The sequence below is a fragment of the Monodon monoceros genome, unplaced genomic scaffold (assembly GCF_005190385.1).
Source record: "Monodon monoceros isolate NGI ecotype Baffin Bay Population unplaced genomic scaffold, NGI_Narwhal_1 Super_Scaffold_12, whole genome shotgun sequence".
NCBI classification, from domain to species: Eukaryota; Metazoa; Chordata; class Mammalia; order Artiodactyla; family Monodontidae; genus Monodon; species Monodon monoceros.
In genome coordinates, this window is record NW_021703768.1 from 126,839,308 (window position 1) to 126,853,979 (window position 14,672).

The window sequence follows — 14,672 nt, forward strand, 5'->3', positions numbered from 1 at the left end:
TGGAACACTTCCTCTGTGCTCTGCTGAGGACGCAGGAAGGTGAGATGGGCATCCTCTTTCGGCTGGAGGATGCACAGGGTGACTTCAGGTTAACCACTGCAGCTATTACCCAGTTGCTGCTGGTGCTTAAGGCAGACCTCAGGCCCCTGAGGTGCTGGCTTATAAGAGATAGCTGGTGGCCGTGCACTCTCTGTGCCCACTCACTACTGAGAACTCGCAACTGACACAAGAGACCATAGCTCTCTGTGAAATAAGGGTAAAGTCATGGAGCTATAGAGCTAAACGTGATCTTACAGACTAACTAGTTCCCTCCCCTTATTTTCAAGATGGAGAACTGAAGCCCAGAGTAGGGAAGAGACTTGCCCAGGTTCCCGAAGGAAGATAGAGGTGAAGCTAGGGTTTGAATGCAGGTCTTTCTTCTAAGTTTATTGCCTTCAGTACACTTTGCTGGACCTCCATCTCTCCACAATTCACCATCCAACCCTAAAGCTTGCTTCTGGGAGACCACCACTGTATTGTTTGTTGATTTGAATAAAAGATAATTGAAAATTGAATTCCAGCCTAACTCAGTATACTATCTTCAACTATCTGGAACTTGCTGCAGATGGAATCCAGTAACCAAAAATTTTTTTCTTTTTGGTTTTTAAGTAACTCCTTCTTTCAGAAGGTAAAGGAAGAAATAGGGGAAGGAGACTGGTCACAATTTTAAATAGGGTGGTCAGGGTTGGCCTCATAAGAAGGTAAGATAGGAACAAAGATTTGAAGGAGGTGAGGAGAGGGCTGGGTGGCCATCTGGGGGAAGAGCCTTCCAAGCAGAGTCTGAGCAAAGTCTCTAAGGCCTAACTGAGGCACAGCAAGGAGGTAGTGGGGCTGGTAAGGAGTGAGCAAGGGAGAGAGGTATAGGGGATGAAGTCCCAGAGGTAATGGGGGTGCAGCTCATGTAGGATCTTGAAGGTGTTTTAAGGATGTTGTATTTTGCTCTGAAGGAAGTGGGGAGCCATTATAGGATTTCACACAGAACAGTGATACAATCTAACCTACATTTAACAAGGGTCACTCTGGATACTGTTTTGGGAATGGACTGTAGAGGGACAAGGATAGAAGCAGGGGGTGAATTTGGAGATTACTGCAGTGACCAGGCAACAGGCAACAGTGCCATGGACTAGGGATTCTGACTATATTTTGAAGTAGAACTCACAGGATTTCCCAATGCCCAACCGTGGGAAGACATGTACATAGACTTTCATATGAAGGGTAGTTTGGAGTCTCAGCAGAGATGCCCTTGTTAGGCTGGGGGAAAATCCGTTTCACAGTTCAGCCAAATTCAGCTGCTGGGAGTTTATTTCCTCAAATTATCAAGACTCTCTCTTCTCCTGGAGGTCAAAATAAAAACATCACAGAAAGGATCAGACACTTTTATATTTAGAGGAAGCAAACTTGTTTAGTCTCTAGTTTACTTTGTTCCAAGTCACAAAGCACGGTGATTGCCACACAGGGAAGCATATTTCACAAGAAGCCCAGAAAAAGAGCCAGCCCATTGCTAAACACAAGAATCACATCTTCGGAGCTCCAGCTCAGGCTGAGAATAGGAAACTGGTGTGGGAGCACCCAACACATTTGCAATGGTGCCGAGGGCTCTTCCAAACGAGCTTTACCTTTCGCCATGCAGGTAAAATGAGTTAAAAGTTAAAGTGGGGGAAGAGATATGGGAACATAAGTATATATATAACTGATTCACTTTGTTATAAAGCAGAAACTAACACACCATTGTAAAGCAATTATACCCCAATAAAGATGTTAAAAAAATAAAAATAAAAAATAAAATAAAATAAAAAAGTTAAAGTGGGTAGAGCACAGAACATAAGTTGCTACGTATTTGTTATTCGGCCACAGTTTAGTCCAGTCCCTTCATTTACAAGTGAGAAAACAGTTTCAGAGAGAGGAAGTGTTTGTCTGAAGTTACATGGATCTCCAGCTTACTTAATGAGCACTAACTAAGTTGATTTCTTTTCTTATGTTTGGATGCTTGGGATCTCCAGGCTTGCCCACACTCTCATCTGTGCCTCTTGAGTGCCTCTTACAGTTCATTTCTGGGAAGCTCTTTTAGACTTTGAGCTGTCACTTTACATGAGAGAATCTTTCTGCCCTCCCAGGGAAGTTCAATGGGATGTTTTGTTACTCTTGACCACCTGTAGAAGCCAGCCTGCAACTTGTCCTTCAGTGGTATTTATATCCTTGTGTATTCCCCTTCCACATTGTACCAGGGTTGGTCTGTGTGACCAATAGCATACAATAGAAGTGGTGCTGACCCTTCTGAGATTAGATTATGAAAGTCTGTGGTTTCTATGCTGGGTGCCCTATTGCTGTGTTGGGTGCTCTCTTAGATCACTTGTTTGGGAAAAGCAAGCTGCCGTTTTGTGAGCAGCCCTATGGAGGCGCTTATGCAGTAGGGAACAGCCAGTGAGGACCAAGGCCTGCCAACAACTAGTGAATGAGCTTGGAAGTAGATTCTCCTGTTCCAGTCAAGTATTGAGATGACTTCAGACCCAGCTGACAGACAGCCTGACTGCAATCTCTTGAGAGACCCTGAGTTAGAACCACCTACCTAAGCAGCTCCTGGACTCCTGACCCTCAGATACTGTGAAATAATAAATGTTTGTTTTAAGCTGCTACTTTTTTTTTGAGACAGGGTTCAGTATCAGTTTTATTTTGATTCTTTCACTTTGAAAAAATGTAAATGCTAAGAAGTTTTGTTCACATGAATAGGTAAAAGGAAATGAAAAGTTTTTCTCACAGCATTGTCACAAAATTCTTTGTATTTCCTCTAAGTTATGTACCAAAAATTCCATCATGAGCCTCAAAAATTAATTTTCGTGATTTATTAGCTGACAATCCCATTAGTTACTTCAGCGATTTTGTTGAAAGCAAAGAATTATAAACCTCCTGTGTTGCAAAATGTCTTGTTAAGCAGAGATTAGCGTCATTCATTTTTCCACATCAACACCCTTATTTTGGCTGGTCCTGTTGTTTGGTACCCAGAGGCTTCTGTCCCTTGGGGCAATGCACCAAGGTCAGATTAGCCACATGTGGGGTAGCGGGGAAAGAGGAATGTTTTTTTCTGTAAAATGAGAGAAGGGCTGTTGAGAAAGAGGAGGTTGGAAAGGAGACTCAGTGTTCTCAGGGAGATCATTTTAGGAAGTCAAGAGTCTAGAAATTGGTTTCTTTACAAATGAATGTGCCCATGGACTCCTGGCAATTCTTTGTGTGTCCCCAATGATATTCCTAACCTAGTGTGATTAATTTATCTCATCTCAGTTTCCACATCTGCCGTTTGGGACTGGCATTATCTAAATCACAGGATTAATTTGAGGATGGAGTTAAATTACATACCACATGTAAAGCACCGAGCACAATGTCAGACATAGAGTAGGTATTCAGCAAATAATGGATTCCTTCCCCACCTTTCCAACCTGACATGCCCATTTCTTTTTTACATGCCCAGTTTTATGCAAGTACAATTAATAATATATTTTTCATTTAACAGACTAAACAGCATGTTTTGAAAGGTTATGTTGGGGGAATTCCCTGGTGGTCCAGTGGTTAGGACTCCACACTCTCATTGCTGAGGGCCCGGGGTTCAAACGCTGGTCGGGGAGCTAAACTCCCACAAGCTGCACAGCATGGCCAAACAAATAAATTAATAAATAAATAAGGTTAGGTTGGGACCTAATCAAACTTAAAAGCTTTTGCACAGCAAAGGAAACCATTAACAAAACAAAAAGACCAGCTACAGAATGGGAGAAAATATTTGCAAATGATATGACCAACAAGGGCTTAATTTCCAAAATATACAAATAATTCATAGAAGTCAATAGCAAAAAAACAAACAACTCAATCAAAAATTGGGCAGAAGACCTAAACAGACATTTCCCCAAAGAAGACATATAGATGGCCAATGGACACATGAAAAGATGCTCAAAATTGCTAATTATTAGAGAAATGCAAATCAGAACCACAATGAGGTATCACCTCATACTGGTCAGAATGGCCATCATCAAAAGGTCTACAAATAATAAATGTTGGAGAGGGTGTGAAGAAAAGAGAACACTCCTACACTGTTGTTGGGAATGTAAATTGGTGCAGCCATTATGGAGGTTCCTTTAAAAACTAAAAATAGAACTACTATATGATCCAGCAATCCCACTCCTAGGCATATATCTGGAAAAGAGGAAATCTTTAATTTGAAAAGATACATGTATCCCAATGTTCATTGCAGAACTATTTACAATAGACAAGATGTGGAAACAACACAAATGTCCATCAACAGTTGATAGGTTTAAGATGATGTGGTATGTATACATATTTTATAAAATATACAATGGAATATTAGCCATAAAAAATGCAATACTGCCACTTGCAGTGACATGGATGGACCTAGGGGATATCATACTAAGTGAAGTAAGTTAGACAGAGAAGGACAAATATCAGCTGATATCACTTACATGTGGCATCTAAAAAAATACAAATGAATCTGTATACAAAACAGACATAGAAAACACACTTATGATTAGAAATGAAAAAGGAGAAGTAACAACTGACACTGCGGAAATACAAAGGATCATGGGAGATTACTACAAGCAACTATATGCCAATAAAATGGACAACCTGAAAGAAATGGACACATTCTTAGAAATGCACAACTTTCTGAGACTGAACCAGGAAGAAATAGAAAATATGAACAGACCAATCATAAGCACTGAAATTGAAACTGTGATTAAAAATCTTCAACAAACAAAAGCCCAGGACCAGATGGCTTCACAGGTGAATTCTATCAAACATTTAGAGAAGAGCTAACACCTATCCTTCTCAAACTCTTCCAAAATATAGCAGAGGGAGGAACACGCCCAAACTCATTCTACGAGGCCACCATCACCCTGATACCAAAACCAGACAAAGATGTCACAGAGAAAGAAAACTACAGGCCAATATCACTGATGAACATAGATGCAAAACTCCTCAACAAAATACTAGCGAACAGAATCCAACAGCACATTAAAAGGATCATACACTACGATTAAGTGGGGTTTATCCCAGGAATGCAAGGATTCTTCAATATACGCAAATCAATCTATGTGATACACCATATTAACAAGTTGAAGGAGAAAAACCATATGATCATCTCAATAGATGCAGAGAAAGCTTTCGACAAAATTCAACACCCATTTATGATAAAAACCCTGCAGAACGTAGGCATAGAGGGAACTATCCTCAACATAATAAAGGCCATATATGACAAACCCTCAGCCAACATCATCCTCAATGGTGAAAAACTGAAACCATTTCCTCTAAGATCAGGAACAAGACAAGGTTGTCCACTCTCACCATTATTATTCAACATAGTTTTGGAAGTTTTAGCCACAGCAATCAGAGAAGAAAAAGAAATAAAAGGAATCCAAATTGGAAAAGAAGAAGTAAAGCTGTCACTGTTTGCAGATGACATGATACTATACATAGAGAATCCTAAAGATGCTACCAGAAAACTACTAGAGCTAATCAATGAATCTGGTAAAGTAGCAGGATACAAAATTAATGCACAGAAATCTCTGGCATTCCTATACACTAATGATGAAAAATCTGAAAGTGAAATTAAGAAAACACTCCCATTTACAATTGCAACAAAAAGAATAAAATATCTAGGAATAAACCTACCTAAGGAGACAAAAGACCTGTATGCAGAGAACTATAAGACACTGATGAAATAAATTAAAGGTGGTACAAACAGATGGACAGACATACCATGTTCTTGGATTGGAAGAATCAACATTGTGAAAATGACTCTACTACCCAAAGCAATCTACAGATTCAATGCAATCCCTATCAAATTACCAATGGCAGTTTTCACAGAAATAGAACAAAAAATTTCACAATTTGTATGGAAACACAAAAGACCCCAAATAGCCAAAGCAATCTTGAGAACGAAAAAAGGAGCTGGAGGAATCAGGCTCCCTGACTTCAGACTATACTACAAACATACAGTAATCAAGACAGTATGGTACTGCCACAAAAACAGAAATATAGACCAATGGAACAGGATAGAAAGCCCAGAGATAAATCCACACACATATGGTCAACTTATTTTTGATAAAGGAGGCAAGAATATACAGTGGAGAAAACACAGCCTCTTCAATAAGTGGTGCTGGGAAAACTGGACAGCTACATGTAAAAGAATGAAATTAGAACACTCCCTAATACCATACATAAAAATAAACTCAAAACGGATTAAAGACCTAAATGTAAGGACAGACACCATCAAACTCTTAGAGGAAAATATAGGCAGAACACTCTATGACATAAATCGCAGCAAGATCCTTTTTGACCCACCTCCTAGAGAAATGGAAATAAAAACAAAAATAAACAAATGGGACTTAATGAAACTTAAAAGCTTGTGCACAGCAAAGGAAACCATAAACAAGACGAAAAGACAATCCTCAGAATGGGAGAAAATATTTGCAAATGAAGCAACTGACAAAGGATTAATCTCCAAAACATACAAGCAACTCATGCAGCTCAATATCAAAAAAACAACCGAATCCAAAAATGGGCAGAAGACCTAAATAGACATTTCTCCAAAGAAGATATACAGATTGCGAACAAACACATGAAAGATGCTCAACATCACTAATCATTAGAGAAATACAAGTGCAAATGTAGTTTCTCAAAACTACAATGAGATATCATCTCACACTGGTCAGAATGAACATCATCAAAAAATCTACAAACAATAAATGCTGGAGAGGGTGTGGAGAAAAGGGAACCCTCTTGTTGGTGGGAATGTAAATTGATACAGCCACTATGGAGAACAGTGTGGAGGTTCCTTAAAAAACTAAAAATAGAACTACCATATGACCCAGCAATTCCACTACTGGGCATATACCCTGAGAAAACCATAATTCAAAAAGAGTCATGTACCACAGTGTTCATTGCAGCACTATTTACATTAGCCAGGACATGGAAGCAACCTAACTGTCCATCAACAGATGAATGGATAAAGAAGATGTGGCACATATATACAATGGAATATTACTCAGTCATAAAAAGAAATGAAATTGAGTTATTTGTAGTGAGGTGGATGGACCTAGAGTCTGTCATACAGAGTGAAGTAAGTAAGAGAAAAACAAATACCATATGCTAACACATATATATGGAATCTAAATAAAAAATGATCAGAAGAACCTAGGTGCAAGACTGGAATAAAGATGCAGACCTACTAGAGAATGGACTTGAGGATATGGGGAGGGGGAAGGGTAAGCTGGGACAAAGTGAGACAGTGGCATGGACATATATACACTACTAAACGTAAAATAGATAGCTAGTGGGAAGCAGCCGCATAGCACAGGGAGATCAGCTCGGTGCTTTGTGACCACCTAGAGGGGTGGGATAGGGAGGGTGGGAGGGAGGGAGATGCAAGAGGGAAGAGATATGGGGACATATGTATATGTATAACTGATTCACTTTGTTATAAAGCAGAAACTAACACACCACTGTAAAGCAATTATACTCCAATAAAGATGTTAAAAAAAAAAAAAGAAAACGCACTTATGATTACCAAAGGGGAAAGGGAGTGAGGGAGGGATAAATTAGGAGTATGGGATTAGCAGATATGAACTACCATACATAAAATATATAAGCAACAAGGATTAACTGTATAACATAGGGAACAATATTCAATATCTTGTAATAACCTATAATGGAAAATAATCTGAAAAAATATAACTGAATCCCTTTGCTGTAAACCTGAAACTAACACAATATTATAAATCAACTATACTTCAGTTTTAAAAAAAAAGCTTATGTAACTTGGCCAAGATTACGTGAAATCCATTCTATATATTCTATATATAATATATATATATATATATATATACACACACACACACACACACATACATACATATCTTTCACATTTTCTTCATCCATTCACCCATGGAAACAACTTTTTCCATGTCTTAGCTATTGTAATTTTGCAATGAACACAGAAGTGCAGATATCTTTTCAAGTTAGTGTTTTCTTTTTCTTCTGATAAGCTGCTAAATTTTGAGATACTTTGTTACACAGCAATAAGATAACTAATATAACCAGCTTCCCTTCCCACCACAACAGTTAGCCTTTGTTGCACTGTACACTTGTCCTTTCATCTCTGCCCCCTCTACCATCCTTGTCATCACCTTGTGTACTTCACATCACCCAACTATCTGTGGCCAAACCCAGAAGTCATCAAACCTGATGAGCCTCTTGTGGTACCAACAGGAACAGATCATGGACTAAAACTTGGAATTTGAGGAAAATTTAATAAAGGGACTATTTGCAAAAAGTGTGAGTGGGGTGGAGGGTAATCACAAGGAATACTTCAGTACCCCAGGGCTAGTGGAGGTGGGCTTCTGTTTGTAGCCTGAGGCCTGACAGGGTAAGGGGAGGGAGCACTTGCTGGGATCTGGAGATAGAGAGAACTGTGTGAAGAAGGCCCCTGACAGGAGTTGGACCTTTGGGTACAGGACAGAGCCAGGCATTGACATCCCGGGGGTAGAGGGTAGAATGCAAAACACCTCGGTTTCTGCTGGTGCTTCCCTCTTAGCTAAACCCAGCAGAAGGTCAGACATCAAGGAAACCTATGTTAGTTTGGGTTCCCTTAGAAGCAGACTATGCAATAACGGTTTAAGTAAAAGTCTTTTATTTGAGAGGTTCAGGGTAAACTAGTAGAGGAGTGAGAAAGTGACACAGGGAGAAGAAGGTAGCCAATAAGATTGTGTTATTAAACCAGTTATCAGAGTGGTTGACTGGAGCTGAGTCCCACAGAGAAACTCAGGAAAACAATGTAAACACATGCCTCAAAATGGTTCCAACAATTTTTCTGTTAAAAAAATAATTCCATCAAAGGGTGAGGGAGTTGGGGTATTTATACTTCTACAGTCTTTGGTCGAGAGCTCTCCTGGGGATGGGTGTTAATTCCTGGGTATGTATGGAATGCCAGGCTGGCAGACTGGCCTTGTGTGGTTCTGGGAAAAGCCCTCGGACACAAAGGCACAGATAGTAGCAGTTGGAAGTCTGTGGAGAACAGAAGTGGGTGAGGTCCAAAGGATTTGAGTAAGGCATTGACGGTGTCTCCTAAAGGGCCCATTGATGAGGGCTAGATGTGGTACAGATGCACCTCCCCGTATACAATGCAGAATGGAGAAGTGTGTGGAGAGTGAATCTGGAGGGACAAATAAAACTTACATGCATATCTAAAGTAGCTAAGTAATATTTACCAATACCCTGTAAAATTTAGAAGCACCGTTTGGATTTCAAAACAATTTTTCATTTTGATTCTCACAGTTACTGTCCTCTACCCTCTATCACTGTCATGCATCTAATGGTCTGATTGTGCACTAACTACAACAGGAATTACTCCAGTTCATGGATTAGAAAACAGAGGCCTAGAGAGGACTTAACACAGTAAGTCAGTTAGGTGCAGGACATTTAGTCAGTTCTGCCACTTAATGGATGGGTTATCTTAGACAAGTTAAATTATCCTCTTTGGGAGGTTAAGTTAATAACATTAGGGGTAATAACATTTTCACCATAGAATTGTTACAAGGAATAAGTGGTATGATGTATGGAAAATCCTAGCTACAAGGTACACACTCTTAAAGAAATGTCTTTTAAGTAAGTAATCTTTTTTTGGGAAAAAAAAGGCAAAGGCTTTTATTACATATATTTTTCTTGAGCTCACAGTTTACATCAAAAATTAGTCCAACTGTACTGAGATATCTTCCAGTAATAGGCATTCTCTTTTCTCTCAGCTACATGACTGTGTGATAATTGAACACTTTTGAATCAAGCCATGAGAATTGATTCAAATCATTATAACCACATTAACGAGACCATGTGACCATCACTCTGCTTGAAAGCTATAAAACAGAAACTTTCATTTCGTTTTCTTTCTTCCTGTCTGCTCAGAAACTTGTTTAATCTCAAATTCCACATGTTTGGAGAGTTCCATCATTTTACCTTCTTGACTAATCATTAGTTCAATTAGTTCTTTCAGCTACAGTATAAAAAAAAGTTGTAATTTAAAAACTTCCTGCATCTAGTTTTCAGGCTAAAAGCATATTTCTTTAGAGAATTAGCAAGTAAATGGGGCTTCCGCAAAGAGTAAAAAGGCATTTTGCCCAAGGATGTGTAGAGCAAAAAGACCTTGGGAATTTTTTCAGGGGAGAAGGGGAAGGGAGGGAGCACAGTGATCTCAGGAGTCCTGGTGCCCAGTTCCGGACTTCCTGGAAAGAACTGAGCTGTTCAGGGGCCTGTATAGAGGGAGCTTATGTCTGAGCCAGGACATAACCATATGTGGAACAAGATGGATCACCTCACATCCACATGCTTTTAACTCAAAACAGTAGTCATTTTATGATCTGTGAGTCTTAGCTTTAAAGGGATTTTGGAAGTGTAAGAGACTTCAGAGAATTCCTAATTTAACTCCTTTTTTTTCACTTTTAGGGTCAAAAGACCTAGAGAGGGGTAGGGACTCATTGAAAATCACATAGCAAACTAGTGATAGAGCCAGCAGAAGAAGCCACGGTATAGTATGATTTAGTGCCAGTTTCGTGCCCATTACCTTGTGCCCATGCTGCACTCACTTCCCTCTGTCTCCCAGGCCCTCCACCATTCCAGTGGAATCCTCTGCTTGTGTGCCTCCAGTGTAGGGAGCTCATGAACACCCCAAGAAAGCTTACTCTGTTCCATTTTCAGACAGCTCTAAAAAAATTGTTTCTTAGAGTGAACTAAGAGTTGCCTCTCCTTGGCTGACACTCTTTGGTTCTAGGTTGGCCCCTACGATGGCTTGCTCTGTCCCAGTGTACCTTGGAGCTTTGCTCAGAGTCCACATGGCCTCCATGAACCCCCCATCTCTAGATCCTGGTTTCTTGCAATTCTGTATTTTTCTGGTCTGCTTTAGAAGCTGAGAGGAATCTTATATTCTACACATACGCAATTACCTAGTTAAGGTTTCCTCCAGACTGCGGGAGCACAAATGTGATGACTAATTTCATGCATCAACCTAACTGGGAAATGGTACCTTGGTACTTGGTCAAACACCTCTTGGTATTGCTATGAAGGTATTTTTTTTTTCATCTCAAGTCAGCAAATATTTATTAAGCATCTACTTTGTGGCAAGAACCATGCCAGGCACAGGAGAGGCAGAGACAAATGAAATCAGGTTCTCAAGGCACTTACAGCCTCCAGGGAGGAAGACTGATTGATTGATTGATTGATTGATTGATTTAGGTTGCGCTGGGTCTTAGCTGCAGCACGCGAGATCTTCGTTGCGGCATGTGGGATCTTTTAGTTCTGGCATGCATGCGGGGTCTAGTTCCCCAACCAGGGATCGAGCCTGGGCTCCCTGCATTGGGAGTGCAGAGTCTTACCCACTGGACCACCAGGGATGTCCTGCTACGAAGGTATTTTTTTAGATGAGATTGACATTTTAATAAGTAGACTTTGAGTAAAGCAGATTACCCTCCATAATGTGGGTGGGCCCCATCCAATCAGTTGAAGGCCTTAAGAAAAAGACTGTCCAGTAGGTCTGTGTCTTTATTCCCGTCCTACCCCTAGGCTCTTCATGACATTTTGTTTTCTTAGATTCCATATATATGTGTTAGCATATGGTGTTTGTTTTTCTCCTGACTTACTTCACTCTGTATGACAGACTCCAGGTCCATCCACCTCACTACAAATAACTCAATTTCGTTTCTTTTTATGGCTGAGTAATATTCCATCGTATATATGTGCCACATCTTCTTTAGCCATTCATCTGTTGATGGACACTTAGGTTGTACAGACCTACTAGGGCATGGACTTGAGGATATGGGGGGGAAGGGTAAGCTGTGACGAAGTGAGAGTGGCATGGACATATATACACTACCAAACGTAGGGTGGATAGCTAGTGGGAAGCAGCCGCATGGCACAGGGAGATCAGCTAGGTGGTTTGTGACCACCTAGAGGGGTGGGATAGGGAGGGTGGGAGGGAGGGAGACGCAAGAGCGAAGAGATATGGGAACATATGTATATGTATAACTGATTCACTTTGTTGTAAAGCAGAAACGAATGCACCATTGTAAAGCAGCTGTACTCCAATAAAGATGTTAAAAAAAAAAAAAGAATACACAGTACAAAAGTTTAAAAAAAAACAGACTGTCCACCTCTGAGGAAGAGGGAATTCTGCCAGCAGATGGCCTTCAGACCTGAGCTGAAGCATCAACTCTTCCCTGGGCCTCCAGCCTGCTTTCTTACCCTACAGATTTTGAAGTTGTCAGCCTCCACAATCATGTGAGCCAATTCCTTAAAATAAATCAATCTCGTTCCCTCCATATCTCTTTATAATACACACACACACACACACACACACACACACACAATTGGTTCTGTTTCTTTGGAGAACCCTGACTAATACCATGTTTTCAAGCATTGAACTTTGCCTTTAGGCATAACATCAGACCTGGAAAGAGAAGCCTTGGTTGATCTCTCAGCATCCATCATTCATTCATTCAACGGAGGGAACATTATTCTGTACCAAGTGCTGGTGATAGAAAAGAAAATATTGCAATAAGAGTTATGAACTTAGGGCCTTGATAAAATCAGATCCTGGCCAAAATCATAGCTCAGAGTGACAGAGAATTTAGGCTCTGTAGTCAGACAGTCCTGGGTTCATGTCTGTCTTTGACAATTGCCAGTGACCTTGGGAAGTCACTCACCCGTCCTGAGCCTCAGTTTAGTTTACCCATCTGTAAGAGGGGATTAGATTAGACGATCTTTAGTTTTCCCTTTAATTTTGTACAAGCAGTGTCCTAATTTATCAAAACTTCAGGAAGTGAAGAACTATAAATAGTATCAGTCAACCAATAGGATGACAAAGGATGCTGAAATAAGATTGATAAATTAGATGCAAAATGGGTTGATGCTCTATAAGGCAAGAAAAACATCTACTTTAGGGCCCAGGAGAAAAACCTATAGATGAATATAAAATTCATATTATTTACTATGTATACAAATAAGCAGTGTTATCCGTCATAAGCTCTTTCACGTTCATAAGTTGATCCTATTTCATGCTCACTAAAACCCCTGGATGTAGGCACTGGCATTCACAGTTTGTAGAAGAGAAAACTGAGACTCATAGACATTAAATACTTTGCCCAAGTCACACAGTTAGTAAGTGCCAGAACCGGGATCTGTTTTTAATGCTGTGTGCTCTCCAAATAGTTTGTCCAAGTATAATTCTGAAAATGTTAAAAATATTCATACATATAGTGAGTGTGTATCAAAGTTTTATTTAGATGTTTAACGAAGGAAATAGTAGGATGACAAAGAATGCTGACAAAATATTGATGTTAGATGCAAAATTGGTTAATACCATATAGGGCAATAAAAACACAACTTTGGGGGTTATCTTTTCTATCAGGTAGAAATAATTTGCATCTCTACTAGACAAACCAACCAACCAAATGACCAAACAACCAATCAACCAAACAAACGAACTGTACCGTATCAAATTTTCTACAGGTTAGCATCTAACTTTACAGAGTTGTAAAATGTCTGGACCCTAATTAACAGTAAGGGACTTCCCTTGGGGTCCAGTGTTTAAGACATCGCCTTCCAATGCAGGGGGTGTGGTTTCGATCCCTGGTGAGGGAGCTAAGATCCCACATGCCTTGTGACCAAAAAAACCAAAACATAAAACAGAAGCAATACTGTAACAAATTCAACAAAGACTTTAAAAATGGTCCACGTCAAAAAAGTCTTCAAGAAAACAAACAAAAAACCCCCACACAAAAAAGTAAATTAGTAAATCAAACAAACGTACATATTTCTAGAGTCAGATGATCTTTAGGCAGGCTTGTTAGGCCATGCTCTTGTATGATGTTGACAAGACGTCCGGTTATCCTTTTGGTTTATTTCTGAGTTCTGGGTAAGTTTTCTTCAGGCTTGTTAGGCCATGCTCTTGTATGATGTTGACAAGACGTCCGGTTATCCTTTTGGTTTATTTCTGAGTTTTGGGTAAGTTTTCTTATCAGTCCACCTCTATGACTACAAACTTCAAAAATTATCTATGATCAAAAAAATGGCTGATTTCATTATATGTTGGGGATATTTGACCTGACTCATGTGCATAGAAGCTTCATTGTTGTAGGGTCAGCAAATCTAGGGCGTGGGTACTGAACAACTACTACAGCCAGAGGATTGACTTCTGTTTGGAGAGTTCACAAAGAACTAGGATTGAATGTTCATTACCCACTATCATTCCACACATATTTTTAACTTGATTGAGATATAATTCACATATCATACAATTCATTCATTTAAAGTATACAATCCATCAGCTTTTAGTATGTTCACAGAGTTGTGCAATTATCATAACAATCAATTCAGAAGATTTTCATTATTCCAGAAAGAAATCCCACATTCTTTATATGCTGCTCCCCACCCCCTCACTACGCCTAGGCCTAGGAAACCATTAATCTTTCCATCTCTATTGACTTACCTGTTTTTGATATTTTATGTAAATAGAATCATATAATATGTGGTCCTTGTGGCTGGCGTCTTCCATTTAGCATAATATTTTCAAGGTTCATGTTGATGTCTGC